Below are 18,448 nucleotides of genomic sequence, written 5' to 3'. Positions count from 1 at the left end.
CTTGAATCCTTATTGTCATAGATATAGTACAACATGTTTTAAACTATATTTATTTATGGATATATGTTGCATAACGAAAATAAGGGAGGTTAAACGTTGATGATGGATGTTATAGTAGGAATTTTAGTACACATATATAACACATATATGATTTTCCTTCTCCATTTTCTATCACTTTGTGAGTTATTTTAGATTGATACTCACAACGTCATTTGAGAAAGGAGATAATATGAGTATATTTAGATTTATATCTTAATAAAATATAGTTATAAATTGATAACTCATGCTTAGAATTATAATCTTTTGATCTGTATAGTTATCAGGAGATAGTCACTAAAATTCATGTTTTCACATTTCTCCTAGCTAATACTACATCATGTTCACAATGAGAAAGACATGTCTACTTTAAATAATTTAGTTATAAATACATAAAAATAGATATTTATTTTACATAATCTAAATAGGAAAGATAAATGCACCACCAAGTCTACCAGAAATTCAAACAAGTGCCTCTTAATCACCATCACATTATTTATCATTTAATTATAAGCCATAAAATATTTATTAATTCAATTTTTATTTACAATTACCATTGAAAAGATAAGTCAAAACTATTCAATGATCCATGAAGAAAACATTAAAACCTATCGTGCATCCACGTAAGCCCATTTGTTTCTCTTATGGTGGATAAAAACTGTAATCAACATTTTATACACGCATATGACCTCCTTTTAGTTTACCTAATGTTGCAAGAACTGGAATTTAAATTTAGTAAACAAGACTTTACCTCTCATGTCAAGAATGTAATATTAAATATTAATACACCATTTTCATTATTAAAGTGTTCCTAGAGTTGTCACTACATGATTTATATGTATTTTGAACTAAACAAGAAGAAAAAATATGTGAATTGATCAATAAACCAATAACTATCTAAATCTAGAATAAATCTTCAATATTGTTTCTAAATTCACTATTTTCCCATTTTGGTTATATTCTCGTCCTTTTCCTATTTGAGAAGGATTGTGACATTGAATGCTTATTATCATAGATATTGTACACAATTGAAAATACTTACTTTTAAGTGCAAAAATGTTTCCACTACAAAAAAACGTGTAAAAGGATTTCTGAATCTTACCAATTATATAAATTTACAACAAGACAATTAAAAATATATATAATTAGAGAAATAAAGAAAACAAAAACATACAAGAATAGTATAAATGATGAAATAACACAAGTATATATCAATCTCCATTGTCATCACCCTGAGTATCTTCCTCTCATGGCATGATAACATTGTTTTTCTCAAAAATATTTTTTGATCTAGGGTCATGTCCTAATATGAACCACTAATCCTTATCTAACACATCTGGGTAAAAAATCACATGGTTTCAATGTTCGGGAAAACGTAAGGCTCCCTAGCTTCATGCCACAATTTTATATAGTTGATAGATATCATCCCACTATCATGATATTCCTTTACATTATTCCGATCAAACGTGTCCCACAACTTACACCTAAAAATAAGGTATTGGAATAAAGAGAAGTCCACTATAATGTTCTCTTGTATCTTTCTGATGTAACATAACATCCCTTGTATTAGGTTTTGATCACGGTGTCTAGCGTGACTGGATTGGTCAAACTCAACTTCCACTCGACAATATTGTGTCATGTATCCATCATCAAAATCCTTCGTGTGAAAATGATGTCCATATGCCCAAATATATGGGAACAAATGCACCTATAAAAAATTGAAAAAATCACAGTGTCATGTCTCTAATAACCTGAACATAATTAAAAATATAAAATATAGATGTTACAATTTAAAGGTGTAGTATGAAGTTAAAAATGTACTGAAAGATATTATTATCAAGTTGTTACATGCAATCCCTATGTTTAGTGCATCCCCTTTAGCACATTCATGACAACTAGATTCACCGTATTTATCTCTGACTTGATAATCAACCCAATTGTTAGGGCATGTCATTCACATATTTTTGTTTTAAATGATCGGGATAAGACACACTTCTACCATTCAACCATTTGAATTATTTCCTATCATTGTCCCATTTCATCCTCTTTTTCCTGTATAATGTGACCCATAGTTTTATCGCTTCCATATTATAAAGAATGAATTTGTTAATGGAGCCTTCAATTTTTGAATTCGCTGATGAAATCAAATCAACATATATAATACATATGAGATCAAAATATGAATTATTATGAAGTTCAGTATGAATAGTTACTATGTATAAATTTAACAAATGATAAGCCACTTACTCTTTATCATGCACCTCTTTCCATTCATTTGGAGAAGCTACCCTTAGCTTTTTCCCTTTGTTTAACAAATCCTTTCAATTTCTTTATGCACCTCTCTAAGAAGAACATCCAACAGAAAGAAACCACCCCAACTAATTCAACTATGTCTACTAGGTGACTTAGAAGATTGACCTACAACTCCATGAATCTCATCAGCAGTTCCTTCTCAATCATACAAACAATCTCAACTATCTCTTCACACCACCATGGAATTATATCCATATGAATCTCCTTTGAAGTGATTTAACATATAAATCCAAATAATTTAGATATGACACATCGTATGTCTTAGGGAAAGTCATGGTTCACACACCCACCCACGATTAATGGATAATTATGTTGCACAATAAACAGTACATTATAATTTTTTTTGTTGAAATATCCCATTGCATAAAAATAAAAATAAAATAAAAATTAAAGTAATAAAAACATTTTTTTGAGATACATACTCTTAGAAGGTTCAAATGGTTATCCAATTTTAACCTTGACAAATGATCTTCCACAGCTAAGCAACGTCGTAGTCAAGATCCATATAAAGAAGGCACCCTCAGACTCATTATAACTTCCATTGCCAAAGAAAGATTATATTTATTTAAAATCCATTAGACATAACCTTATTTGAAAGACGAAGAGGGACCACCTTCTACTCTAGTTTCTTGTCTCGGAAAATGTTTCTTTTTAGTTTTTAAAGAAATATGATATCTCCTAACAACCAATGTGTCATTTTATTTTGATGATATGCACCTCCATAAACATTACGTAACATTTTTAAATATATGCATGGGATATAGTAAGTGGGAAATCTTAAGATTCTCCTAATATCGGAGCTCATAAAAGACAAATTTCCTTTTCATCCCAATGGGAAATTTCTCGACATAGGTGTTGAAGAATTTTGGATCATCAATCATAGGGTCACCATTTGAATCGAACATTTATGCAAACTCCTTCTCCTTCTCTCTCTCTCATATGCTTTATTCCATTCAACTGATGTCATTATTGCATCCCTTCGGGTTCTCTCTAGTTTACCATTAAATCATATGTTTCTCTTCTATAAGGGTGTTCTTCTAGGAGGAATACCTTGGAGAAGTCATACACTGGCTTTCGTAGGTGGTTAGACCACCTAGCTTCCTTTAGAGAAGGTGCAAAACATTTACATCCATGATAAAATTTTGTTGTAAGACCTAAGAAATTATTATATACAGGTTGATACATCATTAGAAACCATGAAGATCATAACAATTGCAGTGAATTAAATTAATATGCGAAACAATATTCTTAAGTATGTAAACAAATCAATAAAAATGTAATTTACTAGAACAAACTCTAAAGCCTATATAATCATGTATGGTGTAGTTACATATGCCATACAATGTAAAACTCCTCTTTGTTGTTATGGGTCTTGATACATCATACACATGTATCCCTTTCCATAATTCCTTCAATTCATATACCAATGGTTGTAAGTATACATCCATATTCTTAACTTGTCTTTTACATGGACTATGGGATATTATATAAGATGTTCATTATTCACTGACAATCATGGGGTGATATTGTTATTGATCGCTACTATAAGCCAAACATAATAGTTGATGTTTTGGAGGGAATATGGGTTGATGCCATCCATGGCTATGGTGAGTCATAAACTTCGTACTTCATCCTTGAATTTTTTAGGCCATGTATCCTCTATATGCTTCATGGATATTAAATCTGTTGGGATTCACATAACTCTAGACTCAGTTCTGTGTGAGGCATGTCATCCTTACAACATAGCTAATTCTTTGTAATGAAATAGCCTTCGAATCCTTGGGATTATAGGGATGTGCCTCAATGTCTTATGAGGAGGACCATGTGATTTTACCCATTTTTTATTTATGGTACCTGTCATGCCTACATTCTGGACATATATCTTTGTTTTGATATTCTCCTCTATATATAATGCAATCATTTAGGCATGCATGATACGATATGTAGTCAATACCCAACATTTTCAACAACTTCTTTGCCTCTTTGCAGCTACCGGGCAAGAGATTATCACTTGGAAGAACCTTGTATTTGAATAACTTGAGTTGGTGAGGAATATAATTGTACAATGTTAATATTTAACATTCATAAAATTAACCATTTTTAATGCTGATTGTGTGACAATAGTTCTCAAAATATAAGGGACTAGTTGATCGATCATGCAGGTGAATTACCTCAATATTGCCAAGAAACATGCATTTGACATGCCAAATTTTTCTTTCAACTTGTATAGCAACATCATTGTCCCTAGTTTATAAGACTTTGAATTTCCACTAGGTCCAAAGAGAGGTGTGGTGGAAGTAGATTTCAAGCTTTCAAATAAGGTATTAGGGATATGAGCATCATCACCTAGCTCATCATTCCAAAACGCATCTAACAAAATTTCCTCCATGGCAGTCATATCCCATAAGTAATCATCCATACCAAACTCTATTTCATTACCTCCATTTCCAACTTGTGATGAAGAACTACTATTATTGTAGTCATTCTTAGTTGGTGAACCTGGATGTAGTGGGAATTTAGTAGGTGGTTAATTAAACCATTCTTCGTATGCTTCCTCTACAAGTTTTGCTCTTAATGTAAACTTATCTTTATTCGACATTGTGGCAGGATGCACCGCAATATGGTACGTCGGTTGCTCATCGTCACTAGAATCATAATTTCAAAAAATAGTGAACATTAGTATAACCTCAATGATATTAGTAAGCACGTCAATGCAATTGGTTTGTTGAAATTACATTATACCAAACAATTATTACCATCATTGATCTAGGATTGCAACTAGAATATGCCATGTTCCATTTGACTACGTGAAGTGGTTGTCCATTTTCATCTAACAATGGCTTGTGATATGCTACTCCTGATAAGAGATTCTGACATTTTTTAAATGAAGGAATATTTTCTACATTTGAACATGATTTTTAATCTGGATGCTGCAAATTTGGATAGTTTTTTACTCAAATTGACATGGATTAAAATAAAATAAAATCTAAATAGATACTTGAAATATAAATAAAATATGAAGTTACTGGAGATGGAAAATGATAACTCCAGAAAGGATTTTGATCCATAATATGGAACAAGCAAGAATTTGAAGAATTGCCCATTTGATATTATGAGACTTTCTCCCTGCATTTGAGCAAAAGAATAAATGAAATTTTGTGTACATATCTAAAATTCATTTTGAGAACTATAAGCACAATCTGAATTTCAATATAGTTTTCAAACCATTTTTCAAGAATATGGGGACTTTAAGTGGCAAATGTGTACTATGAACTATTGTATTTCATGTGGACATGCCCTAAAGGATAATTAGAAATGAATATGCCATTTTACGTGAAAATAAAATTTCAAATAGCTTTTAAACCCTATCGGTGCTCTTATCACGATGAATCACACTGATGTGTTTAAATCGTAACCGAACCAAGGAATTCAAATAATACGCAAACTGGTTTCTGGCATTTCAAAAATAAAAAATATTTTATCATAACGGTGCTCTTGTAAAAAACGACACCAATGCATTTAAATAAAAAACAACGGTCGAGACCTATTTTTGGGATTTTAAAAATAAAAACAAATTCTTCTGTGTCTGTGGTCTTATAAGGATTACAAAACCAATGCATTTAAATAAAAACTGCACCATTTCAATAAAATATTAACCCCACTATTTCAGGATCCCAAAAAAAATCATATCATGTTAGTGAGTTGATAAAATTTGGCGCCCTACAATTTCAGTGCACTTTACTTTTAAACACACTAATTCTCTTTACTATCAAATGCATCGATATTTAGATTAAGTGGAAAAAAAATAAGTTTTTTCTTTTTAAGTTAAACAATGAGTCGAAATTGATTTTTCGAAAACTAATTTCATAAATCCTTTTAAATAGTAAAAGGTTATTCACTATATAATTATTTTTTCCAAAATTTCAAGGGAGAAATTTGCAAGAGAGACCTATTAGGAGCACCATGCAACATTATAATACTTTGGAGCAATAGAAATATCCAGAATATCAAAAGATAAAAGGTATGATGATTCACTCAAAACCCTGCATGGTAAAAATTTTAAATTTTATTGTTGATTTTACTAATAATTGTTTTTACAATTTTTATTAGGGTTTAATTAAAAGAAAGATCATTTGCAATAAATGCATACTTGGAGCACTCTGGAGTATAAAAATATTTTGGAACTTTAGAAAGATGAAAATTTGAAAGGTATGGTGATTCACTGAAAACCCTACATAGATTTTTTTTTTAATTTATTGTTATTTTTTTTTACATATTCTGTTAGATTTATTCAAAATAAAAAAAAAAAAAAAAAAAAAAAAAAAAAAAAAAAAAAAATTAGAAACCCTTCATAATAAAAAGATTATTATTAATTTTACTAGTTAAAGTTTTTATGATGTCTCCTCCCATTCAGATTTAATAAAAAATTTTGGCTTGAGGGGGCCTGACCCAGGTTCGGAGTTAATTAGCCAAACAAATCCCTACACTACTGGCACTTTCGGCATTAGCCCACGGTGCGCAGACTGAAGTCTCACCTGAAGTAGTATCGGGGGATTCTGGAACCAAGTTTCTGCACCCTGGAGATGTCTGAGGGGTCGATTTAGTCCAACTATGCCTACCTTCGTGCAGGTCACTTCGTTCACTATCCTGACCTACGATACCTTCGTGATATATTATAACAGCCTTTGTGCAGCCCTCACCAGGGGCTGTGGTACTTTCGCGCTGCTATGGCAGCTATCTGTGCTATTTCCCAAATTACACTGCGTATCTTACTCATCTCCTCACAGATGTTAGTTAACTTGATGTAAACATATACTTTATCTCATATTTACCTAACCAACAAAATCATATATTTTCGCACACCATATGAAAAGTGAAAATGCAATTCATACCCAATATACTCAAAGCATAAAACATGAAATAGATACATAGAATTGATGCGAAAATTCTCTTTATTAATGCTCCAAAGGTTACAGACTCGAATCACCCTGCGCACTCAGTTGCATGGGTTCGTGCACTCATCCGCAGACTCTTAGGAATCTGCGCACTTAGCTGCAGAGCCTTATTCTACTCTACGACCCAAAGACTCGACTCTACACTTAGATCTTTTGCTATCCTTCTACTCAATCATTAGATCCTATTGACTTATTTACAACTTAGAACCTCACTCTATTTATATAATCCCATGGTCTGTGGACCATGTGTAGATCTCTAAAGCTAACATTACATTACAAAATTGAGGGCAGACAACCCTATGACTCATTTACAATTTTGTGCTCTGCGCCCACAAAATGTGGAGTCTTTAGATCAGTTTTACACTTTTAGCCAAAATCGGGGTTTTAAGCCTCAAAACTTCCTTTGGGGGATCCCACACCCAATAGGCCCCCAACACAAACATGATGAATCGCCCTCAAGTCACTCTGTCAGTGCAGAGATCTTTGTGTGGAGACCTCCCAACTCTACCTAGACTGCTCCAAGATCAACAGCGCATTGAGCAGCTGCCTACTGTACCTCCCCAACGCATTGTTCAGAGACTATTGTATCTGAACTTTTTCCCTACAACTGTTCTTGCATTTGTTGAATCTATGCAATCTTAGCTTCAATTGATGTTGTAATGATGAACGCCTCATCGATCCATGGTTGTATTCGTGCCTTGAGGACAACTTCCTTATGTTGCGCAGTGTCTACCTGCTCCTTGAGCGCTTTTCCTACTGCATTCGTGCAAGCCTCTATGTAATGGCCACCATCTGTGTAGTCCCTTTTATGTCATGATACTATTGCTACACCTCACATGCCTCTGTTTCCTGGGACTGTATGTTCGGGTCCTCCTGCAGAGTGGCGAGGACCTTGAATGATTCTTCAAAAAAATTGGTGCAATCCTTTACTACACTGTTGATTGCAGCCATTCTTGTTGTAATGGCACTAGTGCACTACTCTTTCACCTCTAGCAGAGTTCAAGGTTGTGCCTTCAATTGCAGCTCAGCTATTTGAAGGTTCAACTCAAGTTGAACCTTAGCCATCTCTTCTTTCACCTCACGCACCCCTACTGCTAATCTTCGAATGCGCACCTTTGCTGCTACCTTTGCTGGGATGGCCAACTCTGGGACCATCTGGTAGAACTCCTCGACCACCTACACTAGCTACTTTTTCTGTGTGATAAGCTCATTATGTTGCAGGCTCAGTTGTTCCATATTAATCCATTGCTCACTCATCACTTCGAGCGCACGATTCTCCCTGGCTAGCAGTTCAATAGTCACTCCATCCTATAGCACATAGAGCATCTCCCGAGGGAGTGCAGCCATGTTTATGCCAAATCCCTTCATCGCACTAAGCATAGGCCCATCAACCTCCTTTTTTGTAACCAGTTCCCCCTCTGGTAGCACTATAGTGTTGGTTATGTGGGCACGCAACATTTCCAGAGCTGCGGCCATGCCTACTGTGAGGTTGCTAGATAGAGTACCAGCCTGAGGAGTGTACACTTGTAACTCTTGTACCTATGTCTAGAGGGCCCCCAACACCATTTGATTTTCCTCTGAAAACTACTGGAGGGCCTCCATGGTGATGTCCCCCACCGTCTCCCCTATATCATGGAGATCACCCTCAGTGAGGGTGATCGGGTCGAAAGAAGTCTTGGAGGCTTTCGATTTCTTCCACAGCCCCACCTACTCACTCGAGTGTTGTTTCTTCAGCTGTGTGGACGCTATCTATGGGTTCAGGCCACCTTGCTCTATTTCAGGCTCTTGTTCAGGCGAAGGTGACTTTTGGCCCTCGTCGTCCTTTTATATTGCCTTCTTTTTTTTTTTTGTTGCCTTCTCAAGGTCTCGCGCCTCCTATGCCTTAGTCGTTGTTGCTTCGTTTCTTCTTTTCTCTGCCAACTACACCATTCGCAGTTTTTCCTGCTCCTTTTTCCTTTGTGCAGTGGACTTCTCTGATTCCACTGTGGAGCTGATGGGAGCGTGTTGGAAATAATACTGACAGGGGGGGGGGGGTGAATCAGTATTATCATATCATTAAAACTCTTTCAATGCTCAAAAAACATATACGCTACTTCAGTTAAGTGAACCCGCGTGTACACGCTGCTGTGTCTAAAGCAACTAGCGTATATCCAGAAATCTTATGATTCAGTTAGCTTATCTTCAGTAAATGCATCAGAACATTATTAACCATATTAACAGTAAAAAGGTGCAATATAACAGAACAGATCATCACACAAAAGCCACACACATGAACACAAAGATATAAGGTGGAAACCCAATGTGGGTGAAAACCACCTGCTGCAAGTCATCTCAATCTTCTTCTTAATAAGAAAATCCTTTTACAATATTTGTACTGGTGCAGCCTTATACCAGTACGGGAGCTACAACCCCCTTTGCTCTTGTACTAGCCGATCCATTTACTAGTACACAGGCTGCTACCTGCTACAATGCTGCAAAGATCTCCCTTAGCTTTTGTACTAGCTTAGATACTAGTACGCAGGTGCTTGCCTACAATCTTATCTCCTCCAGGTACCACGTTTCATCAATTTTCAGACTGGATACACTGAAGCACAACACATAATCTGAAAGGCCACTTTTCATCCAATTTTCATACTGGACCCATAACTATCATTGAAGCTCAAAACAATCATCAAACTCTGAATCACTGAAACCCTGTTAACAACACCGTCACCAGAACACAGAGCAGACACAGAACTCTGTAATAACCATCAGACCCATCTACAACTTCAAATATCAAGCTTTACAATGTATACGCTACTTCGATGAATAAAACCTGCGTGTATACGCGCTTTTGCCAAAGACAACCTGCGTATAGATCTAAAAATAATTTCTCATAACTTGCAGCTGTACCAGACATCAGTCATACTCATAATACTTATAGAACAATACATGCGTCAGTATGTAGATCTAGAATAAGCATCATAAAGATAGTTCATTTCAAACCATTTGATCCCGATCTCTCCTTAGATCTTGTTCTCAATCAGCCGGTGAGATCCCTCCTTAGCTCAAATCAAGCAATGCATCATCAACCCATAACCTGCATACTGGATCTCATACTTCTTCAGATATTCAAGACATTTCAGATACTCTTGCCTAATGATTTCCTTCTCCTTATATAGCCTTAGGACTTGTTCAATACCAAAGGCCAAAACCATAGAAATCCAATACCATCAACTTCAAAACTAGGGATCAACACGTCCGTCAAGACACCAAGGTCCAAAACCATAGGCACAACTTCCAAGGAATAACCGCCGTGGACCAAAGATAAGTTTTCCACATACACGCGCTTTTACTGAAGCCAACCAGCGTGTACACGCGACTTGGTATATAGCGAACCTGCGTATACGCGACTTGGTATATAGTGAACCTGCTTGTATACGCGACTTGGTATATAGTGAACCAACGTGTATATATTTTTCTTCATACTTGTAGACTGATCATCAATTCCTTGCTGATATCCTTCTGCACTATTATTTGTCATCAGTGTGATTTGCCATCAAGGACAACACTTGTCTCATAATGCCAACAATCTCCCCCTTTGGACTTGATGGCAAAGCTGACTTGTTACACTTAGAACTATCATCTGATTCCTTTGAGCTGTCCTCCATCAGTCACATCTGACATCTCTTCTGAAGATTCATCCAGTTATACATAAGTGAGATATTCTTCTATGAGAGGGTTGCCATCAAGTACAACACATGCATCATAATGCCAACAATCTCCCCCTTTGGACTTGATGGCAACAACACCAAATCACTCTCCCCCTTTGACATCAAGGGCAAAGGGTGGACCAAGATGTTCTCTTCCTTTGCTGAACATTTCGCTGTCCATACTCCCCCTGAGTATTTGTTAAAATCTCTGAATGATCTCCCCCTTTGTTTATGCCAAAGTGTACCAATCTGTCAATGCTCCCCCTGAGTATATGCCGAGTCTCTGTACTGCTGAAGTGTGCTGTTCATGCTCTTCCTGACTGTAGACAAGATCTACAAAAGATGTTCTTCAAGAAGAACAGGACTCTATACATCATAAAAGACCTTCCTATCACCAAAGAATCATACATTCATCCATCTCTCAACTAAGTGAGGATATACAAAAATTGACTCATCCACCCAACCAAGTGGGGATACATCAAAAGTTTACATATGACAACCAATCACATTGCATCAATCATCCTAGGCATAGTGGGGAAACCAAAATAGGTCGTTACATGACCTTGACACCATGAAAGAGATACCACAAAAGAGATATATGACATAGAGACGAAAGAACTAGACCAAGACTTATGGAAGTCACCAACAGCATCTGATAATCACCATTCAGATCAGCAACCAAGAGATCCTTCTGTTCTCCTTTCGCCTTTGTTCCTCCTGAAATCAACACCAAATGTGAACTAGAACCAAAAGCTTTAAGATAATGCCAACAATGCACAATGCATCATTGGAAGATTATCTGCTCCCCCTGAACCTGTGCCAGATGATCTCTATCAGACCCATATCAGACTTTCTGCAACCAACATCTGTCCCTGTTGATTTCCTTCAAAACTCCATATACGCATCTGCATCCACATAAACAAGCGTATATACGCGGATAGGCCTTATGAAACTCGCGTACAGCTATTTTCATATCAGCAACCTGTAAATGTCCTGCAGCAAGGTATGTCTGAACATAGATGTCAACTCCTCCTTTTAAACATCATCATGAAATCATTCACATTACATGTGAAACCACCATAGCCATTTCATCAACGTCAAGATCTACATGATCCAAGTATCATTACTTGGGAACATCTACATCAACCAACATATGTAAGTATAAACTTATCATCATATAGACACGAACTCATCATCATGTCTCCAACAAAGTGACTTTGAGGAGTCATCCATGTATCAGCACTATGTATCTTGAGCTCAAACTCTTTTGACAAAGCTTCTTGATATCATCATCAGCAACAATCCTTATCCACATGAGTGCCTGCATCATAACTATATGATCTTTATGCATATGACAACAGCAGTATATAAGTGACTCATCATCAAGTGAGGAAGATGTGTATTCAAGCTTTGTACTTCTCCTTGTCCTTATGAAGATCAACATGTAAGCACCATATATGCATCATCAAAGAATCAACCATAAATCTGATCTGATCATCAACTATGTAACCCCAAGAATCATATGAGATTTTATCATAGACAACTCACAACCACATCATAGCAAGATATATCATTTAGCCATATAAGAATCATCACCAAGGACTATTAACCATAATGCCAACAATGAATTATTAAAGGCATATGCTCCCCCTCAACCTGTGCCATCTGTTAGATCTGATCATGCATATATCAGCAATAAGCATCAAGACATCATCATCATCATCAAGTTAGGATCAAAACACTTCTAGACATCTTACAAGTATCAAAACATTTTTACACATCCTCAGCAGACTATAACTATTAACCAATAGAGAAAATAATGGACTGAATCATATCAGATCCCTTTTCTGAGCCTGTCCCCACTGCTTTTCCTCAGACTGACATATACGCGACTTTGCAGTGTCTAACTCGCGTATATACGCGACTTCCCTTTAAGGAACTTGCGTATGAGATTCAGGATACTGATGTTTTACACTTTCAGCTCCCCCTGAGTCTGATATGTTTGTGCTGTGCTGTGTCTCAGTACATTGTGCTGACTGTACTTCCTTCTTCCTCCATATCTTCAAGTGTGATGAGGTTTTCTTCTTTTGGTGTGATGTCCATCCTTTGTTCCTGCATTCCTTTGCTATATGTCCAAGCTTGTTACATGCATAACATCTAACATGTTTCATGTTCCTCCTGTAGCAATCAGCAGCTTTGTGACCAAACATATTGCAAGAAAAACAATATCCATTAAAGTACCTTGAATGTGATGATCTTTCTACATGATTGTCTTGAACCCTTCTTCTTCCACATCTAGCTGCAACATGTCCAAGATTATGACATACATAACATTCAACATTATTCATAGGAGGAGTAAAATATTTTCTTTGAGGAGTCTCTTTCCTTGATTGTTGATGGGATTGACATTTCATCTCCTTGTTGATCATTTTAGTTTTCTCTTTAGAGTTCCTTGCCTCACCTTGTGAGCTAGATTCACCTTCAACAGATTCATGAAAACCAAGACCGGTCTTGATAGCAGGAGACCTTTGACTACTAAGAATATCATCCAAGACTTTAGAACTATCTTGAAATCGTAAAAGCTTATCCTTTTCTTCTAGTTTACCTTTCAAGATATTTACCTCAACCTGAAGCTGTTCTTCCTTTTCAAGAGATTGCTTTTTCAAATCTTCTTCATCTTTCCTTCCTTCTTCCATTTGTTCCCTTAGTTTGAGAATCTCCTTTTCTTGTTCTTCATTCAGATCCTGCTGCATTTGACGAACTCGGAAGGCACATTCTAGTTGAGATTTTAAGCTGGTGGCTTCGTTTTCTTGTATTGCAATAGCTTGGAATAGATCTGTATTCTGCTTCTTTGATTCTTCAAGATCTCCTTTTAGTGCGAGGATTGTAGCTTCAAGATTTTCATAGTAGCTGGATCTATCTTTGAGTTTCTTGATGGTTGTGCTTCTTTCGTTGACTTCTTTTCTTAATGATGTCACTTCATGCTGCAATTTTTGACATTGGTCTTCCTTGTCCTTGAGAAGCTTTCTTACCTTGTTTCCTTCTTCTAGTTGGGCTTTTAGTTTGGTAACTTCTTCTTTGAAAACACATTCCCTTTTGTTCAATAGATCTTGTTGATCTTTAACTTTGTCTGCAAGCCTTCTAAATACTGCCTCTATTTGATACTTTTCTTGCTCACCCATAAAAGCATGTTCAGTAGTTTCACTATCACTTCCATCACTTTCACAAGGAAATATAGCAGGAACATCAGAGGATACCACATTCATACCTGATAATGATTCTGAATCTGATTCTGAATCTGAAGAACTTCTTATACGTAATCCCCAATCGACTCTCCCACTGTCATAGATCTTCTGAGATGTCTTCTTCTTATTATGAGCTTTCTTCTTAAGCTTCTTTCCCATTGTTCCACGGATCTCCTTCAAGCGATCAAGCTTCTACCAAAGGACCTGCTCTGATACCAATTGTTGGAAATAATATTGAGAGGGGGGGGGGGGGTTGAATCAGTATTATCAGATCATTAAAACTCTTTCAATGATCAAAAAACATATACGCTACTTCAGTTAAGTGAACCCGCGTGTACACGTTGCTGTGTCTAAAGCAACTAGCGTATATCCAGAAATCTTATGATTCAGTTAGCTTATCTTTAGTAAATGCATCAGAACATTATTAACCATATTAACAGTAAACAGGTGCAGTATAACAGAACATATCATCACACAAAAGCCACACACATGAACACAAAGATATAAGGTGGAAACCCAATGTGGGTGAAAACCACCTGCTGCAAGTCATCTCAATCTTCTTCTTAATAAGAAAATCCTTTTACAATATTTGTACTGGTGCAATCTTATACCAGTACGAGAGCTACAACCCCCTTTGCTCTTGTACTAGCCGATCCATTTACTAGTACACAGGCTGCTACCTGCTACAATGCTCCAAAGATCTCCCTTAGCTTTTGTACTAGCTTAGATACTAGTACGTAGGTGCTTGCCTACAATCTTCTCTCCTCCAGGTACCACGTTTCATCAATTTTCAGACTGGATACACTGAAGCACAACACATAATCTGAAAGGCCACTTTTCATCCAATTTTCATACTGGACCCATAACTATCATTGAAGCTCAAAACAATCATCAAACTCTGAATCACTGAAACCCTGTTAACAACACCGTCACCAGAACACAGAGCAGACACAGAACTCTGTAATAACCATCAGACCCATCTGCAACTTCAAATATCAAGCTTTACAATGTATACGCTACTTCGATGAATCAAACCCGCGTGTATACGCGCTTTTGCCAAAGACAACCCGCGTACAGATCTAAAAATAATTTCTCATAACTTGCAGCTGTACCAGACATCAGTCATACTCATAATACTTATAGAACAATACATGCGTCAGTATGTAGATCTAGAATAAGCATCATAAAGATTGTTCATTTCAAACCATTTGATCCCGATCTCTCCTTATATCTTGTTCTCAATCAGCCGGTGAGATCCCTCCTTAGCTCAAATCAAGCAATGCATCATCAACCCATAACCTCCATACTGGATCTCATACTTCTTCAGATATTCAAGACATTTCAGATACTCTTGCCTAATGATTTCCTTCTCCTTATAAAGCCTTAGGCCTTGTTCAATACCAAGGGCCAAAACCATAGAAATCCAATACCATCAACTTCAAAACTAGGGATCAACACGTCCGTCGAGACACCAAGGTCCAAAACCATAGGCACAACTTCCAAGGAATAACTGTCGTGGACCAAAGATAAGTTTTCCACATACACGCGCTTTTACTGAAGCCAACCAGCGTGTACACACGACTTGGTATATAGCGAACCTGCGTATACGCGACTTGGTATATAGTGAACCTGCGTGTATACGCGACTTGGTATATAGTGAACCAGCGTGTATATATTTTTCTTCATACTTGTAGACTGATCATCAATTCCTTGCTGCTATCCTTCTGCACTATGATTTTTCATCAGTGTGATTTGCCATCAAGGACAACACTTGTCTCATAATGCCAACAATCTCCCCCTTTGGACTTGATGGCAAAGCTAACTTGTTACACTTAGAACTATCATCTGATTCCTTTGAGCTATCCTCCATCAGTCACATCTGACATCTCTTCTGAAGATTCATCCAGTTATACATAAGTGAGATATACTTCTATGAGAGGGTTGCCATCAAGTACAACACATGCATCATAATGCCAACAATCTCCCCCTTTGGACTTGATGGCAACAACACCAAATCACTCTCCCCGTTTGACATCAAGGGCAAAGGGTGGACCGAGATGTTCTCTTCCTTTGCTGAACATTTCGCTGTCCATACTCCCCCTGAGTATTTGTCAAAATCTCTGAATGATCTCTCCCTTTGTTTATGCCAAAGTGTACCAATCTGTCAATGCTCCCCCTGAGTATATGCCGAGTCTCTGTACTGCTGAAGTGTGCTGTTCATGGTCTTCCTGACTGTAGACAAGATCTGCAAAAGATGTTCTTCAAGAAGAACAGGACTCTATACATCATAAAAGACCTTCCTATCACCAAAGACTCATACATTCATCCATCTCTCAACTAAGTGAGGATATACAAAAATTGACTCATCCACCCAACCAAGTGGGGATACATCAAAAGTTTACATATGACAACCAATCACATTGCATCAATCATCCCAGGCATAGTGGGGAAACCAAAATAGGCCGTTACATGACCTTGACACCATGAAAGAGATACCACAAAAGAGATATATGACATAGAGACGAAAGAACTAGACCAAGACTTATGAAAGTCACCAGCAGCATCTGATAATCACCATTCAGATCAGCAACCAAGAGATCCTTCTGTTCTCCTTTCGCCTTTGTTCCTCCTGAAATCAACACCAAATGTGAACTAGAACCAAAAGCTTTAAGATAATGCCAACAATGCACAATGCATCATTGGAAGATTATCTGCTCCCCCTGAACCTGTGCCAGATGATCTCTGTCAGACCCATATCAGACTTTCTGCAACCAACATCTGTCCCTGCTGATTTCCTTCAAAACTCCATATACGCGTCTGCATCCACATAAACAAGCGTATATACGCGGATAGGCCTTATGAAACTCGCGTACAGCTATTTTCATATCAGCAACCTGTAAATGTCCTGCAGCAAGGTATGTCTGAACATAGATGTCAACTCCTCCTTTTAAACATCATCATGAAATCATTCACATTACATGTGAAACCACCATAGCCATTTCATCAACGTCAAGATCTACATGATCCAAGTATCATTACTTGGGAACATCTACATCAACCAACATATGTAAGTATAAACCTATCATCATATAGACATGAACTCATCATCATGTCTCCAACAAAGTGACTTTGAGGAGTCATCCGTGTATCAACACTATGTATCTTGAGCTCAAACTCTTTTGACAAAGCTTCTTGATATCATCATCAGCAACAATCCTTATCCACATGAGTGCCTGCATCATAACTGTATGATCTTTATGCATATGACAATAGCAGTATATAAGTGACTCATCATCAAGTGAGGAAGATGTGTATTCAAGCTTTGTACTTCTCCTTGTCCTTATGAAGATCACCATGTAAGCACCATATATGCATCATCAAAGAATCAACCATAAATCTGATCTGATCATCAACTATGTAACCCCAAGAATCATATGAGATTTTATCATAGACAACTCACAACCACATCATAGCAAGATATATCATTTAGCCATATAAGAATCATCACCAAGGACTATTAACCATAATGCCAACAATGAATTATTAAAGGCATATGCTCCCCCTCAACCTGTGCCACCTGTTAGATCTGATCATGCATATATCAGCAATAAGCATCAAAACATCATCATCATCATCAAGTTAGGATCAAAACACTTCTAGACATCTTACAAGTATCAAAACATTTTTACACATCCTCAGCAGACTGTAACTATTAACCAATAGAGCAAATAATGGACTGAATCATATCAGATCCCTTTTCTGAGCCTGTCCCCACTGTTTTTCCTCAGACTGACATATACACAACTTTGCAGTGTCTAACTCGCGTATATATGCGACTTCCCTTTAAGGAACTTGCGTATGAGATTCAGGATACTGATGTTTTACACTTTCAGCTCCCCCTGAGTCTGATATGTCTGTGTTGTGCTGTGTCTCAGTACATTGTGCTGACTGTACTTCCTTCTTCCTCCATATCTTCAAGTGTGATGAGGTTTTCTTCTTTTGGTGTGATGTCCATCCTTTGTTCCTGCATTCCTTTGCTATATGTCCAAGCTTGTTACGTGCATAACATCTAACATGTTTCATGTTCCTCCTGTAGCAATCAGCAGCTTTGTGACCAAACATATTGCAAGAAAAACAATATCCATTAAAGTACCTTGAATGTGATGATCTTTCTACATGATGGTCTTGAACCCTTCTTCTTCCACAT

This window comes from Pinus tabuliformis, chromosome 6, assembly GCF_031772625.1.
Source record: "Pinus tabuliformis cultivar Carrire ecotype Pingquan chromosome 6, CPIR1, whole genome shotgun sequence".
Taxonomy (NCBI): Eukaryota; Viridiplantae; Streptophyta; class Pinopsida; order Pinales; family Pinaceae; genus Pinus; species Pinus tabuliformis.
The sequence above is the reverse complement of the archived record's forward strand: the minus strand, read 5'-3'. Positions refer to the sequence as shown.